This window comes from Podarcis gaigeae, assembly GCF_964106915.1.
Source record: "Podarcis gaigeae genome assembly, chromosome: 11".
Classification (NCBI taxonomy): Eukaryota; Metazoa; Chordata; class Lepidosauria; order Squamata; family Lacertidae; genus Podarcis; species Podarcis gaigeae.
The window spans coordinates 48113970-48140586 of NC_139687.1; the positions used below are offsets into that span (position 1 = coordinate 48113970).

The window sequence follows — 26617 nt, forward strand, 5'->3', positions numbered from 1 at the left end:
ACTGCTAGGTTGGCAGGAGCAGGGACCGAGCAATGGCAGCTCACCCCATCGTGGCGATTCGAACTACCGACCTTCTGATTGGCAAGTCCTAGGCTCTGCGGTTTAACCCACAGCACCACCCGCGTCCCTTGTAATTTGTTTTAACTGCTTTTAATAATGAATTTTAAATTGTCTGAACTGACGGGGTGGGCCTACAGGAAGCCTGGAAGCAGGACCTCAGTGCTCTTCCCTACTTGTGATTCCCAAACCTGATTCTGATAGTGGAGGGAGGACATAGCCTAAAATGGAAGACTTGAGGGACGTTGGATGAAAATTGGAAGAGTCTATAAAGAAACACTTTTATTTTGGGAACTAGTGTAAAATTAATGAATATTAGGGAAAATGTTGGAATGAAATTGGCTTTAGTAGAAATGATATAAGGAGTTATGTATAAATAAGCATTAAGTTTTTAAGTTTTAAGGTATTTTATGGTAAGATAAGGTTAAATAAAGTAAGGCAAATTGAATAACAGAATATGGTGAAGGATGGAAAGGATTTGTAGAGTTAACTAATTGGTCAGTGAAATAACTAATTAAGCTAGAACACAAAAAGTAAAAGCAAAAATGGAAAGGATTTGCTGAAACAATAATTGAATTAGAATACAAAAAAGGGAGGTGTGAGGAAGTCAGGGAAATAAGCAAATGAAAGATAGGATATGGAATGACTGATTTGTTTTTAACTATTTTTATTTTTTTGTATTTTGTATCTTTTTGTCTCTCTTTTCTCTTTTTTTCCTTTTCCTTTTTACATTTTTGTATTTTCTCTGAAATCTTAATAAATATTATTTAAAAAATAAAAAAATGGAAGACTTGAGTCTAGGTCACCACCATTACCCTGAGAAGAACATACCTCACACTGTGATGTCTTGACATTTCACCTTTCCTCACTCTCACCCTCAGCAGTCAAGGATATGGAGCTGAGGATAGGGGACCACTCAATTGCTGTGATGTCCATGATGGCAGGTAAGCTCTACTACAGAAGAAAAAAGAGGAACTAGACCACCATCACCTTCTGTGGAGCTGCTTTTTACCATTGCCTCAGTCACTATTTTCCAGGCTGCAATCTCAAGGACACGTGTTTGAAAAATAAGTTCCTTTCAAATAAACGGGCATCAGAGCAATTGTCAACACTACTGGCCTGGGACTGATGTGTTTGCTTCCTTGTGTTTACTAATGAATTTGCAATGCATTTCCCAGGCAAATAAGACACAAATAATTTCCAGAATGGGAAGGGGGAAAACCAATGAGTAAAAGATTCTCTACACACAGAGAGAGAGTGCAGGCAGATGTACACATAAATCATAAAGTAGTAAGTAGGGTTTTTTTATGTTGACATCAAACCTTGACATCACATGTGGCCAAGGATGCTGTAGCAACTGCAACTGCGTTGTCAAGGAAACAGCCCTGTGCTAAGCAGGCAAGACCAATGAGGATTAAGCATTGCTAGATTCTAGCTAAGCCTCAGTGACCTTATCAGAGCACAACACAATCTATCTGGTATATACCATGCAGGTATTCCTCTGGAAGGTGAAGCTATCTGCAAACTAGACAAACAACCTGGTGCTGTGTACTTAACTGAAATGTTGAAGGTGGATTATTCAAACAGTTGACTCGTTTCCCAGCTGAGATGGACACTTTCTGTAAGTAAGACAAGTGTTATGAATGACCGGTTATTGTTAAGAAAATTAAAAGTGCGGTAATGGGTGATGTCTGAAAATGTTGTTTAGGAAAGTGTTGGCAGCGTTGTTTTTAGAATGCAAGTTTTTAAGAACTTTACGAAGCAGTTGTGATAAACTTAGGATGAACCAGCGCCTCCCAGCCAGAGAAAGCCAGCAATGTTTTCAGCCATGGAATCCGAAAGTCAAGTCAGAACAGGAAAGCATAGAAGAGCTCAGAAAGGCAGCTAAGTCAACTAACCTCACTTTCCCTTTAAGTAAGCAGTTCATTCTGAAATATTGACTGGTGCTTTGCATTTGCGGTGCTGAAATAATAAGCTTACGCCCCACTGCGTGACACAAGTTTATTTTATTAGGAGATTGACAGGTTGTTTTTGGAAAGAAGGCACCGATATACCAAACTCAGCTGTTGCACCCTAATGTACACAAAAGAGAATATTGTGTTGGAGGGGTGGGTGTGGAAAGATATGCAGAGAAGTATTTTTGGGATTGAAATAACGACACGGTGCACAAGCACTGACTTCGCCTGCCTTTACTCTTTTGCTTTCTTTCTTGTTTCAAATGCTCCCTTTCAACGCAACATGCCTGGTATGCCTAAGAGCATCACAGAGGCATCTGTAACTGTGCAGATTATGAACTCTCAGTCTTTGTCCACTCTCGTGTGTTTATATCTGGGAGAAGCAGCAATTCATCTGGATATAAAACCCAAACATACTTTTATAGGCTGCATGATCCTCCAAGAATGTTAGCGCTTAGCTATTCATAATTTGCTTAATACAGAGGGTGGAAGGGATTGGCTGAAAGCCAGTAGGGAAACTATAATCAACCACACACTAGTTGCTTACGATGTGAGCATGCTTAGCACAATCCAGCCAAAGTTAAGAGCTTTCAAGTCTGAAGTATTTTGATGGAAGAGTTAAGCTGCAATCCACTAACCCGGGAGTAATCACTGTTAAACTCCATTGACAGCTGATATGATTGGAAAATGCTAGAGATTGGTTGGGTCGTATCCATAGTGATGCTGTTTGTTGATTCCTCTTCTGTTAAATTTAATAAAAGCTAAAAATGCCCTTGTACCAATGATCAGGGTACAAAAGCAATATTAATTGGTAAAAAAAAAAAGGAAATATGAATTTGGTGGGGTGGGAAAAGAGTACAAAAGATGTGAAAGATGTGAAAAAGAATTCTAGAATGGAAGAAAAGGATCTTGTTAAAAAGCATTGGGGTGTGGAAAGCTTGGCATATGAAAAGTCAGTCTTGAAATATGAACTTGCACATGTTGCTCTGCCAGGGGTCTCCTAACAACCACAGTTCCTTTGTTTACAGAATTCTTTGGGGGAAGTAATGACTGTATAAAGCAATATCATAGTTCTTTAAATGGTGTAAATGAGATTATAATGGTACGTATTGCTTTTATTGTAATTATTTGTATGGTTTGATAGATTTTATATATGTTTATGGGAACGCAGGTGGCGCTGTGGGTTAAACCACAGAGCCTAGGACTTGCCGATCAGAAGGTCGGTGGTTCGAATCCCCACGACGGGGTGAGCTCCCGTTGCTCGGTCCCTGCTCCTGCCAACCTAGCAGTTCGAAAGCGCATCAAAGTGCAAGTAGATAAATAGGTACCGCTCCGGTGGGAAGGTAAACGACATTTCCGTGTGCTACTCTGGTTCGCCAGAAGTGGCTTAGTCATGCTGGCCACATGACCTGGAAGCTGTACGCCGGCTCCCTCAGCCAATAAAGCGAGATGAGCGCCACAACCCCAGAGTCGGTCACGACTGGACCTAATGGTCAGGGGTCCCTTTACCCCTTTACCTATATACCGTATGTTTATAGTTTTACTTCTAACAGTGCCTAATTGTTTGGTTTTTTAAATTGCTTTTTCTATGTTGTTAGTGCTTTGCATTTTTATGTTACCCTCCCTGAGTTCTGTCAGGGAAAATGATGGGGTACAAATAAATATATCATAATACAGTGGTACCTCGGGTTACAGACACTTCAGGTTACAGACTCTGCTAACCCAGAAATAGTACCTCAGGTTAAGAACTTTACCTCAGGATGAGAACGGAAATCATGCGGCGGCAGCAGGAGGCCCCATTAGCTAAAGTGGTACCTCAGGGTAAGAACAGTTTCAGGTTAAGAACAGACCTCCAGAACGAATTAAGTTCTTAACCCGAGGTACCACTGTAATTATGATAATAATAAATGCAGTGTTTTTAAGAGAAACAAGCTTCTGCAGGGTTCCTTCTTTTTTAATTCCAGATCATTTTCCACATTACAAGTTCATGACCTCCTGATATCTGGATTTTTTTGGCTGTGTGCCTAATGCACATTAACTAGCTCTAACTCCCTAGCGCGGTGGATCCTATTAGCTTACTTCAATCATTCTGAATCCCGGTTGCAGTATGTAAAACTCACAATCCCTCCCAGCAGAACATGCTACTCTCATAATTTTTCTTTCTGATTTCCTTAAGAAAGGATAGGTTTGAACTACTTGCAGTCCATGGGACTCTCAAGAGTCTCCTCCAGCACCATAATTCAAAAGTATCAATTCTTCAGCGATCAGCCTTCTTTATGGTTGTCTTTGTCCTTAGAGTTTTCTTGGCAGGGATACTGGAGTGGGTTGCCGGTTCCTGCTCCAGGTGGATCATGTTTAGTCAAAATTCTCCACTATGACCTGCCTGTCTTGGGTGGCCCTAAATAGCATAGCTTATAGCTTCTCTGAGTTATTCAAGCACCTTCGCCATGACAAGGCAGTGAACCATGAAGATATAGATATACACAAATTCTTTCCAAGGACTAGAATGAAATTTGGAAATTGTAACCCTTAAAATCTGTTTCCAGTGTACTTAGGGAAAACTCATTAACATTATTACACAGATGGTACTGCACTCCTTTGCAAATGTCAAAAATGTTCTCTTGTAATCTACGGTATATCACCTAATTGTTGGGGGTTGCAATAAAAGTGGGACATATCATTTATGGTGGAAATGTCAGTTGGTGCAAGATTTTTGGAATTTAATTTCAACAGAAATGATTTTAAAAAACTAAAGAAACTATTGTTTGTTGTTCAAAATTAATGTTACTGAATATTTTTAATGATACCAATGTAAATGTCAAAAGAATTGGTCTATTCTTATATATGATATTAGCAGCACAAATAGTAATTGCAACTCAATGGAAATCAGCCCAAAATCTTACACGGTATGCTTGGTATCACTTATTCTGGAATATAGCTATAATGGAGAAAATCACACATAATTTGAGTTTTTGACAAGGACTAGCCTCTCCAAACATTTTTAATGCGATTTGGCATTCCTTTATGACATATACAGTGGAACCACAGACAGCCCTTGTCACAAGACTGACAAATCTAGAGCTATACTTGCCAATCTTATAAAGTTGACAGTCTATACTTGGACGTTGTTATTTTAATTCCTGTGCAACTACTCATTCAATGTGCCTGTTTTATAGTTTTGTTTCTCATCTTTTAATTTTTATCTGTTGTTATAATTGTGTTCTCCATTTCATATACGTTATAAAATGGTTTAAAAAAAAAAGCCACTGCAGTGCAAAAGGAACATTAGAAAATGAGACAGAGGTGCTAGCCTTACAATCAGGAATATGAATGCAGTATTTCCCAATCTGCACCCAAACTATGGAAGAGCTGGAAAAAGGATTGCGGAAGGCAAGGAGTGAGATGCTGATACGTGGATGATAATCAGCTTAGTTGATTGTCCATACGACAAAAATAGTCCAAAACAGCTTCAGTTTAATCAGCATGAGCACCATCAGGCAAGTCCCCCATGATAGACAGTAAGCTGCATTTAGTTAATTTTAAGTGGTGTGCTGGGACGCGGGTGGCGCTGTGGGTTAAACCACAGAACCTAGGACTTGCCGATCAGAAGGTCGGCGGTTCGAATCCCTGCGACAGGGTGAGCTCCCGTTGCTCGGTCCCTGCTCCTACCAACCTAGCAGTTCGAAAGCACGTCAAAGTGCAAGTAGATAAATAGGTACCGCTCCGGCAGGAAGGTAAACAGCGTTTCCGTGTGCTGCTCTGGTTCACCAGAAGCGGCTTAGTCATGCTGGCCACATGACCCAGAAGCTGTCTGCGGATAAACGCCAGCTCCCTCGGCCAATAAAGCGAGATGAGCGCCGCAACCCCAGAGTCGGTCACGACTGGACCTAATGGTCAGGGGTCCCTTTACCTTTAAGTGGTGTGCTAGGTGCTGTACAGAGCTTAGAAACAGCAGCCTTGATGTCTGCAGTATAGATGTTACCAAGCCATCTATTTTTAGATTCTGGCTGTCTGGCTGTAGTCCAGGGTCATTTGTATTTACAGGCTAAACCCTCTTTCAAAAGATTTGCATAGGAAAACAGGTTGCGTTTTTAAGCCAGCGCACAGTTTTAAAAACCAACAACCGCCCCATGCTAAAAAGGTTTTGCCTAGTGAACTGAGGTTCACTGGTTACACTTGAAAGTTTATGCTTGCTATCTGCATTTCAGATTGTGATGGGGAGTTTTCAGATGCTTGGAAACTCTCTGAACAGTGGTGGTGACAGGCTGATCTTTATTTAACCAGAAGGGTCCCCATCTTGTTTTGTTGATGGTAGAAAAGCAATAGGCTATTGTTGTTTGTTTTTGATAGAAGACCTTTAAGCATCTGCAGTGCTGGCATATCCTGTGGGCACAAACCGCCTAAAATCATATTAAGCAGAGAGTCTCATCTGCTTTCTGTAATAGCATGAAATGTTTTCCCCTTTTTGCATATTTAAAGTGCCCACGATTCCCAAGAAAATTATGTTTGTAGCTGCTCATTAAGTCTGGCATGGACTCTGATGCATGTTTTCTCCTCTACATAGTTCTTCTGCATTGGGGCTGAGATCCTCAGCACGTTCGTTTGGCAGTACATTCCATGCAAAAGCAAAACGGTTCCAAAATAAATGTGTTTGGGGTCAGAGAGCCAGAACAACCTGCCTTTCTTTTTATTTGAGACCTCAGATCCCAGAGATTTGAAAATTAATTTTGGCACTTTTTGACTGTTACAAATAACATTTTCTCATGAGTTTTTTCCCCCCATTAGAGATGTGCAAAATTTTCATCCATGAAAATTCAGAGGTGAAGAAGGAGCTTCAAATGATAGAAAACCTTTCTAGCTCCTGTCTTTAAAAAAAAAGCTCTTTACCATTTGTTTACCAATGCTTATTTCCCTGCTCTGTATACTGAAGCATATTGGACTCCACATTGCAGGAAGACACTGTCTAATACAGATAAATGCTGGAGGTGTAATGTTGAGAATTAGTAATTTTTATACATTTAAAAATCTTTTTCTTTTTCCAATTCTCCTTTATCCCCTTACTTATTCCTTTCCTTTGTCAAATTAGCCAGTAAAAAACCAAATAAAGTGGTGGGGGATAGGCCTATACCACTCCTCCAATGTGGACCCCACAAGGGGTACCCCTATTTGATGTAGGGCAGACATGCCCAAGACATCGATCGCGATTGATGAGTCGATCCTGGGACTGATCTTGGTTGCTCTGCACTGTGCTCTCGAGGGTTAGAGCTCCAGCGGTGGGGTGAGGGGGATTTGGTGGAGGGGGGAGGCGGGAAATGAAAAGCTCTGTGTCTGCCCACCCACTAGTTCAAATGCAAAGAAAGGAATGAGAAAGGAGCCTCACCCCTCCACAAACAATGAGGAAGGCAAAGAACAAAACACATGGGGGCCCCCCTTAGCGCTCCATGAGTTTTAGCAAGGGAAAGGCTTTAATGCAACAGGGTTTTAAAGCTGTGATTTAAAGCAACAGTAGGGGAAAGACGGAGAAGCCCAGCACACTCTGACCGGCTCCTCAGATCTGTGTAAACTAATCTAAAAATATAGTTTGACCTTTCTCACTTGTTTAGTTACTTGTCCATCTAAGAACTATTTGGATCTGTCATGATGATATCCAAACATAACTACTGTATCTGTGAAATAGAGATCTATCATCTGTCTGTCTGTCTGTCTGTCTGTCTGTCTGTCTGTCTGTCTGTCTGTCTATCTATCTATCTATCTATATCTATCATCTATCTATCTACAGTGGTACCTCGGGTTACATACACTTCAGGTTACATACGTTTCAGGTTACAGACTTGGCTAACCCAGAAATAGTACCTCGGGTTAAGAACTTTGCTTCAGGATGAGAACAGAAATCGTGCTCCGGCGGTGCAGCAGCAGCAGGAGGCCCCATTAGCTAAAGTGATGCTTCAGGTTAAGAACAGTTTCAGCTTAAGAACGGACCTCCGGAACAAATTAAGTACATAACCAGAGGTACCACTGTATCTATTGATCTGTCTTAAATGACTTCAGAGGGTGGTAGATCACTGCCAGTTTTTGATATTGGATTGTAGATCACAGCCTACTCAAAGTTGGACATGCCTGATGTGGGTCATAGGCCACTCCCTGAAAGATGTGATTTCCTTGTTTAGGGAAGTGTTTAATGTTTAACAGACCACTGTATTTTAATACTTTGTTGGAAGCCGCAACAAAGTATTTCTGGGGAAACCCAGCCAGATGGGCGGGGTATGTATGTATGTATGTATGTATGTATGTATGTATGTATAAATAAATATATATATGGTTTTGGTGTCCTCGGGTGTCTTCCCGTGTAAAAGTTGGGGTGTCTAGGCGACGTTTCGACGAGGTCTCACTCGTCATCTTCAGGCTGGTGCTTTCGGCTTCTTGTTACTGGAACAGAGCGGGATCTCAATGTTTGAGTTCCTATAAATACTGTAGAGGGGGTGTGGTGTCTAGCCTCCAATGTTCTGGGCAGAGAGGAAGTTCCCAGGCTAGTGTGCCTTTTCTTCTTTTGTTCCTTAATTACTTGAGAGATACCTTGAGTGATTTCTTGAGTGATATCCTGAGTACCACTTAGGTGGGTCATTAGGTGTGGATTAGTTGCTAAAGTCTTTGTGTCTTGACCTCTTGAACTTTGTGAAGAGTTTTCCTGAGAAGATGGCTGTATTGCACTTAGTTGTGCTTTGGCTTGGCTTCGTGTATAGGGGCGAGCTGTGGTTTTGTGGCTTGTGTCAGCCAGATCTGTGTAGGGATTGCAGGGGGGTGCAGCATCCGGAGGTGCCACCATGGATTGGCTACTGGATGGTGTCAGTAATTCATCTGTGGAGAGGGTCTGGGTTTGGGTCTGGTGTGGTTGATTGGTGTTGGCGTTCTGTGTGCCTCTGGATCTGGTGTCAGTTTTTGTGGGGAGGGCTAATTTCCAGATGTCTGGCAAGCGGGATGTGTCGTCACGCTTGTTCATGTTGTGAGGGTGTTTCTCTATCTCGATGGCTTCCATGATTATTCTCTTGTGGTGATGTTCCGTGTTAAAGAGCAATTTGGAATCTGCAAAATTAATTTCGTGTCCTGTTTCTTTCATGTGTTGGAAAAGAGAGGAAGTTTTTTCTTCTTTTTTGACGGCATTCTTGTGTTCTGCGATACGTGCATTTATTCGTCTGTTTGTTTGTCCAATGTACGTGGCTGGGCAGACTTTGCAGGGTATTTCATAGATCCCTTGGTTTTCCAACTGGATTTTATCCTTGGGGTTTCTGAGGATATTGGCTATTTTTTGGTTGGTGCAAAAGGCTGTTTTGATATTGTGTTTATGGAGGATTTTGCTAATTTTATCTGTAGTGCCCTTGATATAAGGAAGGAGGGCCATGCCATTGTTTTCTTCTGTGTCTTGGTTTTTGGGGGGTGTTTCCTTTTGGATTAGCTTCGTAATCCTGTTTTGCTGGTATCCATTGGCAATTAACACATTTGAGAGATTCTGTAACTCAGTTGTCAAGTGGTCTTTGTCAGCCAGGCGTTTGGTTCTGGAGATGAGAGTCTTGGCTACGGAAGACGTCCTAATCTACAAAAAACCTGATGGCTCCCTAGGACACACTATCTACCAGAAAAAAACACACACCAACCGCTACTTACATGCACAATCACACCACCACCCTGCACAAATAAACTCCGTAGCCAAGACTCTCATCTCCAGAACCAAACGCCTGGCTGACAAAGACCACTTGACAACTGAGTTACAGAATCTCTCAAATGTGTTAATTGCCAATGGATACCAGCAAAACAGGATTACGAAGCTAATCCAAAAGGAAACACCCCCCAAAAACCAAGACACAGAAGAAAACAATGGCATGGCCCTCCTTCCTTATATCAAGGGCACTACAGATAAAATTAGCAAAATCCTCCATAAACACAATATCAAAACAGCCTTTTGCACCAACCAAAAAATAGCCAATATCCTCAGAAACCCCAAGGATAAAATCCAGTTGGAAAACCAAGGGATCTATGAAATACCCTGCAAAGTCTGCCCAGCCACGTACATTGGACAAACAAACAGACGAATAAATGCACGTATCGCAGAACACAAGAATGCCGTCAAAAAAGAAGAAAAAACTTCCTCTCTTTTCCAACACATGAAAGAAACAGGACACGAAATTAATTTTGCAGATTCCAAATTGCTCTTTAACACGGAACATCACCACAAGAGAATAATCATGGAAGCCATCGAGATAGAGAAACACCCTCACAACATGAACAAGCGTGACGACACATCCCGCTTGCCAGACATCTGGAAATTAGCCCTCCCCACAAAAACTGACACCAGATCCAGAGGCACACAGAACGCCAACACCAATCAACCACACCAGACCCAAACCCAGACCCTCTCCACAGATGAATTACTGACACCATCCAGTAGCCAATCCATGGTGGCACCTCCGGATGCTGCACCCCCCTGCAATCCCTACACAGATCTGGCTGACACAAGCCACAAAACCACAGCTCGCCCCTATACACGAAGCCAAGCCAAAGCACAACTAAGTGCAATACAGCCATCTTCTCAGGAAAACTCTTCACAAAGTTCAAGAGGTCAAGACACAAAGACTTTAGCAACTAATCCACACCTAATGACCCACCTAAGTGGTACTCAGGATATCACTCAAGAAATCACTCAAGGTATCTCTCAAGTAATTAAGGAACAAAAGAAGAAAAGGCACACTAGCCTGGGAACTTCCTCTCTGCCCAGAACATTGGAGGCTAGACACCACACCCCCTCTACAGTATTTATAGGAACTCAAACATTGAGATCCCGCTCTGTTCCAGTAACAAGAAGCCGAAAGCACCAGCCTGAAGATGACGAGTGAGACCTCGTCGAAACGTCGCCTACACACCCCAACTTTTACACGGGAAGACACCCGAGGACACCAAAACCTGCATTCCTGTACCCGTGAAAATCTACGAAAGCAAATATATATATATATATATATTATTATTATTATTATTATTAGATACACTTCCAGCAGACGGACTGGAGTGGGATAGCAATGCCTTAACCCAATGCCTACGCCAAACTGTTCACTACTTTAACCAATAATAGTTGTGCCCCAATAGGTTGTTGTCCAGTGTGTGCATATTCATTTCTCCAGGCAACTGTGGGGTCATGGGGCCTTGGCATGCAACTGAACTTGGGAAAATTAGAAAGTGGGAGAAATGGAAACTAACGCATTTGCTCATCCCTACATCCAAAAAGACTTCATTTTTGAGTCTGACCAACTCAAGAACCAGTTTGAAAAAGTGGTAGAAGCAGGGCTTGATTCTCTGCACTCCTGGTGAAAAGCTCATGAAAGTTGCAGTGCTCATCTCCAGCATCAAACCCTTTTAAAAAAATGTATTGAAGCTGCAGCTGCTTCAGTGAGCTTCTTCCAGCTTCATTTTCCGACTGTGTGAGACCACTGAGGATTCCCAGAATGACTCCTGCTGATTTGCACAAGTATAAATGAGATGAGAATGGAGACCTCTTATTTTGCAAGCCCAGAAAATAGAAGGAGCCATAAATTGCTTGTATTGTACTGGGAAGACTGTGAAAAGTATGCCTCTCAGATTTCATGTTCAATCCATTTTTGACTTTGAAGAACTTCTTTTGTGCTGCTGCTCCTGTTTTTTCTTCTGCTGCTGAAGATTATAGATGAGGCACATTTAAGGGCTCCAGTGTATAGAGCTGCTGCCAAGCTACTGCTGCTTTTGATGTATAGATGTTCTGATCTTAGATCCCTCAAGCATTATGTCTGTCTTCTGTACCATTCTTGTGTATGAAGGATGGGATTTCTTGGCACTGTTGACAGCGTGGTATAGATTAGTCTCCTGGGTAATTGCTTTTAAATTGCAACCCAGATGTGTATATCTTTCAGTGCTTTTGTTCAAGATCTAAAAGGGGGGAAAAGACATTTGCCTTCTGTACACAGCTATTGGCAAGGCCCTAACACTACACCCACAAATAGCCAATATTCTGGGGAATTAGTAGGAATGTATGGATGTGGAAATAGCCCTGTTGCGTCTGGAAGCATCAATTTTTTTTCTTTCTCCAAGCAGAATGTTCTGTACAGCAAGGGTGGCCTTTACCATGAATTAGGAAAAAACTACACTGTACATCAGCAGCACAGAACATTGGCTAGGAAAATGCGTCGTGCAATGAGAGTTGCGGAATGGGTGCTTTATTGGGGTTTAAAATGAATAATAAAAATATGGTTTTTAAAATAGCCTGCTCCCGTAGTTATGTCACTGTGTTGCTGAAAGGTTTTTTGTGGCCCCTTAAGTCCCCTGTTGGGACGCGGGTGGCGCTGTGGGTAAAACCTCAGCGCCTAGGACTTGCTGATCGCATGGTCGGCGGTTCGAATCCCCGCGGTGGGGTGCGCTCCCGTTGTTCGGTCCCAGCGCCTGCCAACCTAGCAGTTCGAAAGCACCTTCAGGTGCAAGTAGATAAATAGGGACCGCTTACCAGCAGGAAGGTAAACGGAGTTCCATGTGCTGCGCTGGCTCGCCAGATGCAGCTTGTCACGCTGGCCACGTGACCCGGAAGTGTCTGCGGACAGCGCTGGCTCCCAGCCTATAGAGTGAGATGAGCGCACAACCCTAGAGTCTGGCAAGACTGGCCCGTACGGGCAGGGGTACCTTTAAGTCCCCTGTACACTGTATCTATCTATCTATCTATCTATCTATCTATCTATCTATCTATCTATCTATCTATATCTATCTATCATCTATCTATCTATCTATCATCTATCTATCTATCATCTATCTATCTATGGGCCACTCTAGTAGATACTCTGCTGTGACTCAGTGGTTTTCAATGCCATCTAAGCTAGTGTCCATCAACACATTTTGTATACCAGATTTCATAAGTCGATTATGCATTGTGCAAAGAAAGTGCCAAACTTCCCTTTCTTCATCCTGAACCTTTCACCGACCAACCTGATAGGGTATCCCTAAGTTCTAGAATTTTAAGAAGAGGAGGGAAAACAAAGCTTAATAATAACAGCCCTCCCATCTGGCTGAGTTTCCCCAGCCACTCTGGGTGGCTCCCAATCAAGTGTTAAAAACAACACAGCATTAAATATTAAAAACTTCCCTAAACAGGGCTGCCTTCAGATGTCTTTTAAAAATAGGATAGCTGCTTATTTCCTTGACATCTGATTGGAGGGCGTTCCACAGGGTGGGCACCACTACCGAGAAGGCCCTCTGTCTGGTTCCCTGTAACCTCACTTCTTGCAGGGAGGGAACTGCCAGAAGGCCCTCGGCGCTGGAGCTCAGTGTCTGGGCTGAATGATGGGAGTGGAGACGCTCCTCCATCTTTTTCACTCCAGTAAGTGTTTCTTTTGTGAGGGAGATCTGTTGTGTGATGAATTTTAATGGGTAGGAGAGGGCATATTAACTGCAATTTATTTCTCTGGGCACCCACGTATGTGGGTGCAGCAGAGTTTCAAAATCCCATCCTTGGCAACAAAATTAAAAGCATAGGAATTGGGCTATAAAACCTTGTTTTGAGCAAGTCCAGTTATGAAGTAAGCTGGCTTTCCTCTTCCTACCCTGCTCACGAAAGAATCAGGCAACATCTTGTAAAGTAGTTTTAAACTAAGATTTGCTTACTTTATAATCATGCATTGGTTCACAGCAATTGCAGCAGTAAAAACTATGCGGGCAAAATACTTATACTGTAAATGTAAGTACCTAAAGCATGTACCTAAAGCTGGAGCAAGTGGATGCATGTCTGCATCCAACACTGGTGAAAGGAAGAGAGGAAGAAGCAGGAAATACTATATGCTCCTTCCTCTCTAGGAGAGGAGGGGAAATGACATCACACCGAGCCCTCTCTACCCATTGTATTTCTATGGTCTGAGTATCTGCCTGTCAGCAACACAGCTCTGAGCACTTAACCCGTTCTTGTGCTAACTAGCAAGAAAATGCATTTGTTAGGTTTGGCTGCTAATCTCCCACATAAGGCTCATCATATGGCTGAAGATATGGGGAGAAACAGGAAGTAGAAATACCCTGCACTTCCTGTTTCTTGTGCTCTGAAGTGAAACTTTCATGTATAATATAACTTATAAAATATGAGATTTTCACAAAAACATGAGACCTCTTAGAATTTTAGAGACTTTAGAGGTCAGGGTTGCCAGAGTGGCACCCCATGGCACTCTAATTCTTGATACCCAGAAAGTTCAGAGTTTGTGTCAATATTCCTTACATCCCTGCATTCATTGTCTGTCTGTGCAAATGGAGGGGGGCGGAATCTGCAGCACTTTTCTCCTTAATTTCATGCAGTGTGGGTGGCATGTAACTCACCTATTACACCAGGACTGGCCCAAAATATTTTGCTGCTTCAGGCAGAGCAACAAATGACACACACACACACACACACACACACACACACACACACACACACCACACACGCCATCTGCAAGTCATGGTGCATAGTATCCTAAGTCATCCTAGTTACTTTGCCAGCTGAGGTAGAAAAATCCCTTTGCATCTCCCTGTTTGCAGTGAATTAAATAATACCCATCAATTTGCTCCCTTTTGATCTCACCATAAATCAGCTGCTTGGGGCAGCTGCCCCACTCTAGCCAGAGAGCAGTTGCTGGACTGGAGTGTTGGGTGCTTTCATCCTTGGTGTTGAAATTGTTACTTTGAACGCACTTCTCATCTGCAAGAGGGAATTCATAAATACTGGAGAAAGAGGTTCAGGTTGATGAGGAAGATTTGGAAGGCTGCATGGCAAAGTCTCTGGAATGGCTTTTCATTAACAATATATGCCCAATTACATCCAAAGAGCTCTCCTCAAACGGAATGTATAATTGCACACGCTGGCTAAATAATGCATGATGGCTTACCATAATGAAGAATCCATCATTTCTTTTCTACATCTTTGGAGGGTCTGTAATTAAGCTGGCCTGCCAAACATTTCCATCTCTGCACCTTTCAAAGAAAATTATATATGCAATGCTCAATAGGGAAATTGTGACATATGCAAAATAAAAATAAAAATAAAAATCAGCCCTTTAATAGAAAGTTCAGAGAAGTTTTTAATATGTGACATTTTAGTGTATTTTTCATCTTTGTTGGAAGCCGCCCAGAGTGGCTGGGGAAACCCAGCCAGATGGGCGGGGTACAAATAATAAATTATTATTATTATTATTATTATTATTATTATTATTATTATTATTATTATAAAGTGAAGGTTGGTCCCCCCTGTTCTAAAGGAACTGAATTGTATGAATGTTTTCTGAATACAAAACAAAATAAAGCACAGTCGTTCATGCTGTACACTTATTATATATGTCATATTTAGCACTTTAATTCTCCTTCTGCTAACTGTGTCATCTTTTCACAGCTATATTACCTGTTATATTTGATCCTGCTGATCTTTCTTTAAAATTTTCCCAAAATGTCTGTCAAGAGCTGAAGGAAATGGCGACTGCAAAATCATTAAATGACTGTGATGTGTAGCCACGCTCTGTAATTGCATAGTGTTTTTAGTTACCGAAATATTTCTGTGCACTCCACCTGGGCTGTTCAGGTTGTGAACTCCCACTCAAAACAGAAGGTGCCTTGTGATGGTATAAAGCTGGTGTCCCACAACCATTTGCAGTCTGAGGAAACATTTACAGTAGATATCAAAGAAACTGCCATGGGCACTACAAAAAAGAAGAAAACTCTGCAGTGCTTCCAACCACCCCTTAAAACGACTCACACACACACAAAAGGAAAAAAATGCAGGCAAAATAAACAAATCAGACAAATTGCGCCATAAACAAGCAACCTCCCCCAAACCCTCTAGAAATGTCCCCCCCCCCTTCTTCTTCTTCTTCTTCTTCTTCTTGGTATTGGACATTAGCACCACATTCTCCCATACCATTTTGGAGAGGCTAACATCCCCAAGTCCTGACAAAAAAATAGTTAATGTAACCTTACATTGGGGAGAGCCAACAAGCAGGCTTGACACTAACAACTCCCCTCAGATCCAGTGAGTAGGGCCAATGGTCAGAGATGCTGGGAGTTCTGATCAACAACATCGGGAGGGCCCCACATTGGCTGTCCCTGATATGCTTGTGAATAACCATTTCACAATCTACCACTGGAATTAGACATATCAAAATTATGTAACTCAGTATTATGTAAGTCATTACATATAGACTGGCTTTCTCCTTGTTGCCCTTCTGCCAGCAGGTGAAGGACTTCCTTGGGAACAAGCTTTTGGGAACTGACTGTTTTTAATGAAAGGGCTAGTGCCATGATGGATGAGCCATATGTTTTAATAGAACACATTTGTTGTTGTTTAGTCATTTAGTCATGTCCGACTCATGATCCCACGGACCAGAGCACGTCAGGCACTCCTATCTTCCACTGCCTCCCGCAGTTGGGTCAAACTCATGCTGGTAGCTTCAAGAACACTATCCAACTATCTTGTCCTCTGTCATCCCCTTCTCCTTGTGCCCTCCATCTTTCCCGACATCAGGGTCTTTTCCAGGGAGTGTTCTTTTCTTATGATGTAGCCAAAGTATTGGAGCCTCAGCTTCAGGATCTGTCCTTCCAGTGAGCACTCAGGGCTGATTTCCTGAAGAATGGATAGGTTTGATCTTCTTGCAGTCCATGGGACTCTCAAGAGTCTCCTCCAGCACCATAATTCAAAAGCATCAATTCTTCGGCAATCAGCCTTCTTTATGGTCCAGCTCTCACTTCCATACATCACTACTGGGAAAACCATAGCTTCAACTATACGGACCTTTGTTGGCAAGATGATGTCTCTGCTTTTTGCTCTCTCTCTCTCCCCCCCCCCCAGGCATAGCCCCTCAAAAAAAAGGAAAGAAAAGAAAGGAAATGTGCCTCTTTTTTAGACACACATCCTGATGAAAGTTTTGCTTTCCCTTTAAAAAATAAAATAAAAAATCAACGAAACCAATCTTTTGCTTCAAATGGGTGAGGTGGAGAGGGGTGGGCAGAAGACAGACAAACAGAGGTGTAGTTGGACAGACAGACATTTCTGGCAGATGACAGGGTGAGTATCGTCTCCCTCTCCTTACACAGCATTGTAGAGGTGCATCAGTGAAAACACTCAACACACCGACATTCTGACTCAGAGCGGCTTCTGCCTACAAGTGTCCCCAGGGCCCTTGCTGTGAAGTGCCCTCTGGCTTCAACATTTGCCGGAGGGCACTTCACAGTCCATGCCCAGGGGCAGTATATCTCTGAATAACAGAGTCTGTGGACAAACTAGAGTGGATGGCCATTGCCTGTGAAGTAATGCACCAGATGATGCCTTCCTCCTGTGCTAGGTTAAGTCCTGCTGCACCACTCAGATATCAATCCTTGTCTCTGCCTGGACACCTAATTTCTGCCGCCTGAAGCAGCATGCTTCCCTTTGCTTCACAGTACAGCTGCTGCTCCAGTGTTCCAGTTCAATGTTCCAGTTCAATGCTGTCAGCACTGACAGGGCTGAACATTAGCAGCCGTACATGGAAACTGAACCTGGGACCATTTGCATGCAAAATTTGTGCTTTACCACTGACTGAGCTTTGACTGTGGATTTTTGGATTTTTTTTCATGTACAGTGGATGCTCGGGTTGCGAACATGATCTGTGTGGGATGCACGTTCACAACCCGCAGCGTTCACAACCTTCAGCAGTGCATCTGCGCACACACGGGTTGTGATTCAGCACTTCTGCGCATGCGCAAAGCGCAATTTAGTGCTTCTGTGCATGCACAAAACCCGGAAGTAACCCATTCGGGTACTTCTGGGTTTCAGTGGGTCCGTAACGCAAAAAAACACAACTTGAAGCGTCTGTAACCCGAGGTATGACTGTAGACTGACATAGCAACCGTTGCTGGTTGTGAATCCAGAGGCTAAAACAGGGAAGACAAAAAAAATCTGAGGGATTGTGCAGTTATTTCATTGACACAGACTTTCCTTACAGGTGGGCCAAATTTTACATCATGTTAGTCATGTAGCCCTGCCCTTAAATGCAGGGTTTTGTGGGGTTTTGTTTTTGTTTTTGCAAATAACTAGAGAAAGGAGCCCGGTTCATATTATGACCAACAAATGGAGGGACGTGAGTCTTTACCAAATTGCCCCCTCAGCCTGTCATTGAAACAAAATGCACCCCCCATTTTTGGGGGAGTTCAAATGACCTGCTTAACTGCTTACCCCTATTCCTCATCCAACAACAACATGCCTTGGCAAATGTATGTAAAGGTGTAACTATTAATCCTACTTGTCTTTGTGCAACAATCAAGATCCAACACTCAGATACAAAGTGTTTCTTAGCTAGGCCGAATAAGAAAACATGTAACTATCCGTACTGAAAAACGATCCTTTGCTACAAAGCCCTTTCCCAGAGAACAGGTGTTTATCTAGAGATTGTTAAAGAATTAAATGTAAGATCAGTGGATAAGGTAAAATCAGTTACTGTACCCTTTCAGCACTCTGCAATTTTAGATACTCCCAAATGGTGTGAACCAAATCGGAAAGTTTACATACAGAGTTAGATCCATGAAAGAGGCTTGGCCAAATTAGGACTAAGGCTAAACCAAGACAGAAGTAGGTCATGGAAAATACGCACAATCAAGTCAAGGAGCAGAGAAGTGCATGCATAGGCTGCAGGAGGCCCAGAGACAAACAAGATTAGGATGGGAATTTGCAAAATGTCGAAGGCTAAGGTGTAGCAGGGTAAACAGATGCCAATATCCAAGGACAGTAAGAACAAGGAGACCCAGGAATAGGAAGTGGGGAGACATCTGATTTAAAAGCAAACCTACCTTCGAGAATGTATAACCTGCTGCTTAAATGGAATACTCAGGATGAGACAGTCAAATCCGCCATGATAAAGTGGGCGCAGGATTTGGGGCATAACATTATGTTTGAAGACTGGGAAAGGTTATGGAACACCGGAATGAAATTTACGGCATGTAGTGCCTTGAAGGAAAACATTATGAAAATGATATACTGGTGGTACATGACCCCAGTCAAGCTTGCTAAGATATATCACCTGTCTGATAATAAATGTTGGAAATGTAAAGAGGCGGAAGAGACATTCTTTCACCTCTGGTGGACCTGCCCGAAAGTGAAGGCCTTTTGGGAAATGATTCATAATGAACTAAAAAAGGTACTTAGATTTACCTTACCTAAGAAACCAGAGGCCTTCCTCCTGGGCATGGTGGACCAGAGAGTGCTTAAGAAGGACAGAACTTTTTTTATGTACGCTACTACAGCAGCAAGGATCCTGATTGCAAAACATTGGAAGACACAAGATTTACCCACACTGGAGGAATGGCACACGCAGTTGATGGACTACATGGAACTGGCCGAAATGACTGGCAGAATCCGAGACTTGGGAGAAGAAACAATCGAGGAGGACTGGAAAAAATTTAAGGACTATCTGGAAAAACACTATAAGCTGTATGAATGTTAAAAAATGCACCTTTTAGGAAACTCTAGCTTCAGTAATGTTAAACTAAAGAAATGGAAATTAAGGTACAAGAAGTCTGAGATAGAATAAGGAAATAACTTTATTGTGTTTAAATGAAAATGTACATGATTCGGGTTATAACACATTTGAAATTGGGCAACATGATAAAACGAAGGATACAATAAGTAATGAAATAAGTTAACAAATTGCTGATGTTATGTTCACAGAGAATGCAGGGTTGGGAGGATGTGGGGAAGTCCAGAAGATTTGGAAAAAAGAATAAGAAAATTTGTAATCTTTTTATTTTATTCTTATAACATGCTCTTTATTCTTTTTTCTGTATTTTACAAACTTAATAAAAAAATATTATAAAAAATAAATAAATAAAAGCAAACCTACCTGACCCATGGGACGCTGGTGGTGCTGTGGGTTAAACCACAGAGCCTAGGGCTTGCCGATCAGAAGGTCGGTGGTTTGAATCCCCGCAACGGGGTGAGCTCCTGTTGCTCAGTCCCTGCTCCTGCCAACCTAGCAGTTCGAAAGCACATCAAAGTGCAAGTAGATAAATAGGTACCACTCCGGCGGGAAGGTAAACAGCGTTTCCGTGTGCTGCTCTGGTTCGCCAGAAGCGACTTAGTCATGCTAGCCACATGACCCAGAAGCTGTACGCCAGCTCCCTCAGCCAATAAAGCAAGATGAGCGCCGCAACCCCAGAGTTGGCCACGACTGGACCTAATGGTCAGGGGTCCCTTTACCTTTACCTTACCCGACCCACACCATCTGAAACAATAAGTGAACCAAAGCACAGCCACCCAAACTTTGCACAGTGCTCCAAAGTTTGCAACGCTGTTCTCCTGCCAAGCAATGTCTTGCAAAAATGAATGTACTAGGGTGAAGTTTGTATAACAAGGCAGGTCTCTGTGAAAATAACATACAGAAATGCAGTACAGTATAGTCAGAAAAATATGTGTTGTGAAATGTGCATATAGGGCAGAATAGCAGGCCAAGGCTCTGCAAAGAAAACTGACCCACTTTGGCTTCATTGAGTTTCACACACCTGGTAGGCTAGCTCTTGCAGGTAAGGGTGGGTGTGTGGAGTTTCATAAGCAGGCCATCCAGGAGTCCTGAGAATCCTTGAATTTGTTTGGTATCATCTGTGGTTTAGCAGCTTCCAGCAGGGTCAAACACTTCCTATTCCCTTCCAGCAACCACCCGTCATAACGTTAACACTGTTCCAACATTATTGGCAGGGCTGTGCTCAGAAAATCCACATAATTCATGGGCGTCCACACGTGCTTCTGGAATTCATGTAAAAACTTGTTCCACAGATAGATTTACTCCTCAGTTACCGACACAGCATGCGAAGCCTGAGGAGCTGTAATGTTTATGAATTTACTGTCACTCTCACTCTTACATAACCTGAAATTGGCGTTGATAGTTGTTTTAATCCCTTTACCTCTCCCATTTGCAAGCTGTGCTGCATCATTCTTTGCTTAACCAAATTTAATATTTACACATTGCTTGGTGAAGTCTAATAAGCATGCAGGAATAAAGTGACATTTTAGGGTCACCTGGTTTTGGCGCCATGTGTGAATGTGTGATTGCACATCAAACGGACACCGTGTATCAGTCGTTGCCTGTATACAAGTATTTTTCATGGAAGATCAGCTCTTTACCTTGCCTTGATTCTGATTGGGGTTTTTTTGGGGGGGGGGGTATTGAACACTGCATCAAACAATTGTCCCATGCTTTCTAATGCATTTTCATCTCCCTTGCCTTATCTAAAAACCTCCAATGTTGACGGGAAGCGAGTTCAACTTTAATTTTGCAGCCTGAATTTGCCAGTATGTGAATGAAATCTGGAAGCGCCCTGTGATCTCCACGCTTCCATTCCACAGCCCCAGAGGTAATGCATATTTCCCCTCTTGTCCCCCTACTGTGCATGAAGATCCCACTAAATCAAATTGAAAGTGCGCATCAGAAGTGCTTACTGAATTTCTGTGGATACATGTTCTAGTCCAGGCATAGGCAAACTCAGCCCTCCAGCTGTTTTGGGACTACAACTCCCATCATCCCTAGCGAACAGGACCAGTGGTCGGGGATAATGGGAGTTGTAGTCCCAAAACATCTGGAGGGCCGAGTTTACCTATGCCTGTTCTAGTAGTTCATTCCTTTTTTAATTAAGTTTTGCTCTTTGGCTTTAAAAAGCAGAACAACATGCTTTTAACAAAACATTTAATGTCACTGACATGGCTTGGGGTGTGACAACAAAGGGACTGCATTGCTCAAGGAATCCATAGGTTGTGTGGGTGCACACTGTTTGATACCTGTTTCTGTCTTCTGGACATGAGTGATTGGTGTTCTTTAGCATCCATCTGATACTACAGTATGAAGAGCGAAAACACTTTCACCGTAAGATATACCGCTGCCTCTCACCTGCCAATTTGTGCAGCCCTAAAAGAAAAAAATAAATTACATCCTGAGCATGATGATTACTTTCTTTGCACTACAATTTTCCAGAAGAACACTTTTTACACTGTAAACACCAAGAATATTTTCCAGACCTTGAAGAGCAGAAAAGCTTGCATTGTCTTGTACAATGGAATATTTACCTTCTCAAAATGTCTGCTGTTCTTTCTGTGTGGGTTTAATTATTGAGACTGGCAGTGAGCACTTTTTTAAAAAAAAACTAATTTAAATGGCTTAATGATTCCTTCAGTAGAAAGGAGAGATACTTGAAGGCAAGTCTGTCTGGCACATATGAAGTTTTCAGTCTCTTTCTCTTTTCTTTTACTGCAAAGTAGGCTGGGGTAAGCACATGCGCCCCCCCCCCCACTTTCCCTCCAATCATACAATCATATTATTGTAGAGTTGGAAAGGACCATGAGGATCATCTAGTCCAACCCCCTACAGTGCTGGAATCTTTTGTGCAATGAGGGCCTCAAACCCCAGACCTTCAGATGAAGAGTCTCATGCTCTGCCAGCTGAGCCAGTCACTTAATTGGGAACTGGGAAGAAATTGCCCATGTCATCCAGATTGGTCAGAGATGCACATGTTTTGTTATGTTTTGTTATGTTTTCTATATAATACCTATGAGTTTATGCAGTCCACAACTGTCACAACTTGAGCAGGTAGTATTCGATGGGGCCTATTCACTTCCAAACCCTATTCAGGGTATTTGTCTTTAAAGCACCAACCAGTTTGGGATCTAAATCTCTGAAGGAATACCTGTATCAGCGTGCCGATTCCTTGTGACTGGGCTGGGGAAATCTTTGGCTTTCCAGGTGATGCTGGACTACAACTCTCATGATCCCTAACCATTGGCCATGCTGGCTGGGGTTGATGGGAATTCATCCAGAGGGCCAAAGATTCCCCAGCGCTGCCTTAAGATATTCAGAAGTGGCATCGTCTCCATCTCGGGATACCATTTTGTTTTTAGCTGCCTCTGTTTTGTTCCGAGGGACGCGGGTGGCGCTGTGGGTTAAACCACTGAGCCTAGGGCTTGCTGATCAGAAGGTCGGCAGTTCGAATCCATGTGACGGGGTGAGCTCCCGTTGCTCGGTCCCTGCTCCTGCCAACCTAGCAGTTCAAAAGCACGTCAAAAGTGCAAGTAGATAAATAGGTACCACTCCGGCAGGAAGGTAAATGGCATTACCGTGTACTGCTCTGGTTCGCCAGAAGCAGCTTAGTCATGCTAGCCACATGACCCGGAAGCTGTACGCCAGCTCCCTCGGCCAATAAAGCGAGATGAGCGCCGCAACCCCAGAGTCGGCCACGACTGGACCTAATGGTCAGGGGTCCCTTTACCTTTATTTTGTTCTGATGTAGCATTTGTCTATATTATGCATTGTACCCTGCCCTGGTATCTACATAGATTAAATGAAGTTTATAAATATACTTCATAGAGAAGGTGAAGGCGCACTTGTCAGTGATAAGAGACACAGAAGTTGTATGAGGACTAACAGGCATGAGCAAGTGCTGGGAAATGGGTATCATGCTTGTTCTTCAACTAAGAATTCACCTCACAGAGTTACAATTTTCAGAGTTCCCTGGGGGTCATGAACTGGCAGGACGACAGGGAGAAGGAAGAGGGCCCCCTGTCCCCATGAACACGGTGGGCTCTGAGGCGTAGGGAGTAGCAGGAGGGGCGTGATTCCTCAGCTGGAGTAGATTTGGAACAGGTGAGAGTCACAGGCCTCATCAAGCCCAGATGCTGCAATCAGCGTGCAAAGTACAAAAGGGAAGCAGAGCTGAAATGCTGCTCAACTGCCCATGTTGACAGACCTTGGCTTGGGTGCTCCTGGACCTCTACAGGAGTTTGCTTTGGGTTTGACTCTGGACAGTAATCTTGGCAGCTGGACTTCAGACTTGGCCTACTTGGATTGACTCTGGACTGTGTTTCCTGACCTTTGGACTTTGCTTGCATCTTTGAACTTGCCACCAGGTAGGCCAGGAGTTTGGGGCACTGGGAAGGTGACTGACTATTAAACTACTCTGAGAATTGTAGCTCTGTGAGTCTCTGAAACTCGCTTGGCACCCTTAACAACTTAGATTTTCCAGGATTCTTGGAGGGAAGCCATGACTATTAAAGTGTCTTAAATGTATATTTTGGGTGTGAACTGAATAATCCATAAGTATCAATGCCTTTTCAGTCTATTGGGCATAGATATCCTTAACTGTATAAGGAACTGGACACCTACAGGACCACATTTTTAGCATATACCTTTTTCCATGCAAGATAATTCAAGGTTACTTCTGTTCTTATAATCCAGGTGGTTTGCATCTGGAAAATGTGCTTATTGCAATCATTTTAAGTCAGTGCCTGCTGTTGCTTTTAGATGTACTTGATCTATTGGAATAGGGAAGGTAAGCAATAAGGTTTTGTCTTTCTGGGACAGACTCATCCCCAGGGACTCTGGGCTGCTTTGCACATTAATCTCCATGCTGGGAGAGGTTACTTCTATGTTGGGAAGAAAATGTTATTTCTGTGCTAGGGGAAGCAAGTTGTTTACATATTTGTATTCTGTTGGGTGTGGTTGTTGTTCACCCATTACAGGACCACCTTGGTGGTGGCACTCCTTTGTGGTGTGCCCTTCCTGGTGACTTGCATTTGTCTCCCTCATTAATGTTCTGGAGGAATTTAAAACATCACTGTTTAAATAGGCATTTGATGGCTGGAAGATACGCTTCTCAGCAATCTTGAAATTGCTACCTTTGAGAGTATGCCATTGTTTAGACCAGCGGTTCCCAAACTTCTTGGTGCCACTGTCAAACATTAACAATTAATTGCACATTTATTCAAAATCCAATTAAAACTATTTGGTTTATTTAATTCAACAAAACTGATGTCATTTATACCTCCACTGCCCCCCCCCCCATAATCCCACAACCTCTCTTTGGGAACCACTGTTTCAGACACATTAGATATTTTAAATATGCTTTATCTTATTTTATTTTTAATTGCATTGTTGTATCACTTATGTGTTTGCTGCCCTGGGCTACTTAGGGAGGAAAAGCAAGGCATAAATTTCATTAATCTATTCCACATTCTCCCATCTCTCCTGCTGAGTTTGCTAGCAGAAGCGGCAAGGTCCTGCGAAGTCTGCAATGTTTTTCCTATCCAGTAGCTTAACAGTCATTATTGCAGGGGGAGCTGAGCTCTTGCAAGGCGCCGGGCTTGGTCTGATCTGACATTGCAGGTTTTACAGTGCTATTAATTTCCAAATATTATGTCAGCAGCTAAAGGAATTCTCTGAATCGCAGAGCTTAGATTCATGTATCCGTAGAAGGTGTCAATTTAAATTCCTAACTTTTTCAAACTTAAATTAAACTTTATTTCTTCATCAATGTGAGTGCATTTTTGCCTAATATCCACATTTTTGTATGCACTTTTTGGGTCAAAGAACTGCATGGCAGCATTTGAAGGGGGGTGCATTTCAATAGCTGTGTTTTAAGTCTACATATTTGTTTGGGAAACAGGAATGTCTTGCCCATTCCTTTCTTCCAAGGGTGCCAACCTGAATAAAATATGACGGGCTAGGTAAGCCCTGCCCCATGTAATTGATCACAAGATGGGGTGCATGCACACCATCTAAGTGACAATGCCAATCAACTTCAGTGGGGTCCAGCCCCCTCAAATATTTTATGGGGGGCCAAAGAGACCTCAGGTGCTAGGAGTTGGCTCCTATGTTTTCTTCATCAGCATTGAAGAAAACTCAGTAAAGCAATAATAACTTTTTTAACTATTTTTGTGAACCTGGTCAGAACTAAGATCTGGTTCCCACTTCCAAAATGGATCAGCTTTAAATCAGCTGTAAAAGCTGTCATTGTGGCGATGGGCAGCAGCAGTGCCAACTTGGCCCTGCGATTGTGGGTGCCATGCAGCGTGCATGGCCCTGGTGCCAAAATTTGTGGGTGCCTAGCCCTTTCATGGGGAATTTTGTGGGTGCTTGGGCACCCAGGGCCCCAGGGAATTTGCACCTAGGATAGGCAGACTGAGGAAAACTTATTTGAAAAGCATGTGGAGTTTAGTATCCTTACATGACCCAAAATCCCAAATCTTGTGAAGCAGAAACTAAAAAAAAAAAAAGGTCAGAAGAGTTATTCTCATGAATGGTAACATCGTGCCATGTTCTGAGGACAGATGGTTACAACAGTAACAAGATTAGCTGCTTACTCAGCAGCTGCTAAGATAAGTATTTACCACACACATCTGCCGCCCAACAATTTAGCCTAAATCCCAAGCCGGCTGAAAAAGGTCAGGCACACAAGTAATCGCAAGAATTTTTATTTAAGCCACTGTTTTTAAAAGAAAACCCTTCTGTTTGTTTACTTATACAAAGTATGAAGATTAGTGGGTGAACCTGAGCCATTTTCTAGGCCGAACCTACCTCACAAGGTTGTTATGAGGATAAGATGAGGAGATGGGGAACCATGCATGCCATGTTGAGATTCTTAGGGGGAAAGGGGGTGTAAATACAATGAATGAATACAACATATTATGTTGTGATGGAGGGACACGGGTGGCGCTGTGGGTTAAACCACAGAGCCTAGGACTTGCCGATCAGAAGGTCGGCGGTTTGAATCCTCATGACGGGGTGAGCTCCCGTTGCTCTGTTCCTGCT

General features: G+C 42.7%; 1 protein-coding gene across 2 annotated transcripts in view; it reads left to right on the forward strand.

Annotated features, from left to right (window-relative positions):
- The first annotated feature begins 1489 nt into the window (after nt 1–1489).
- Nucleotides 1490–26617, forward strand: part of PRLR (prolactin receptor) — a 121362-nt gene continuing 96234 nt past the window's right edge. Inside the window, exon 1 of one of the 2 annotated variants that reach the window (XM_083702670.1) lies at nt 1490–1678. The gene's annotated coding sequence lies outside the window, so the exon portion shown is untranslated. Of the gene's footprint in view, nt 1679–23768; nt 23938–26617 lie in introns of those variants that run through there. The other variant, XM_083702671.1, reaches the window with a different exon arrangement.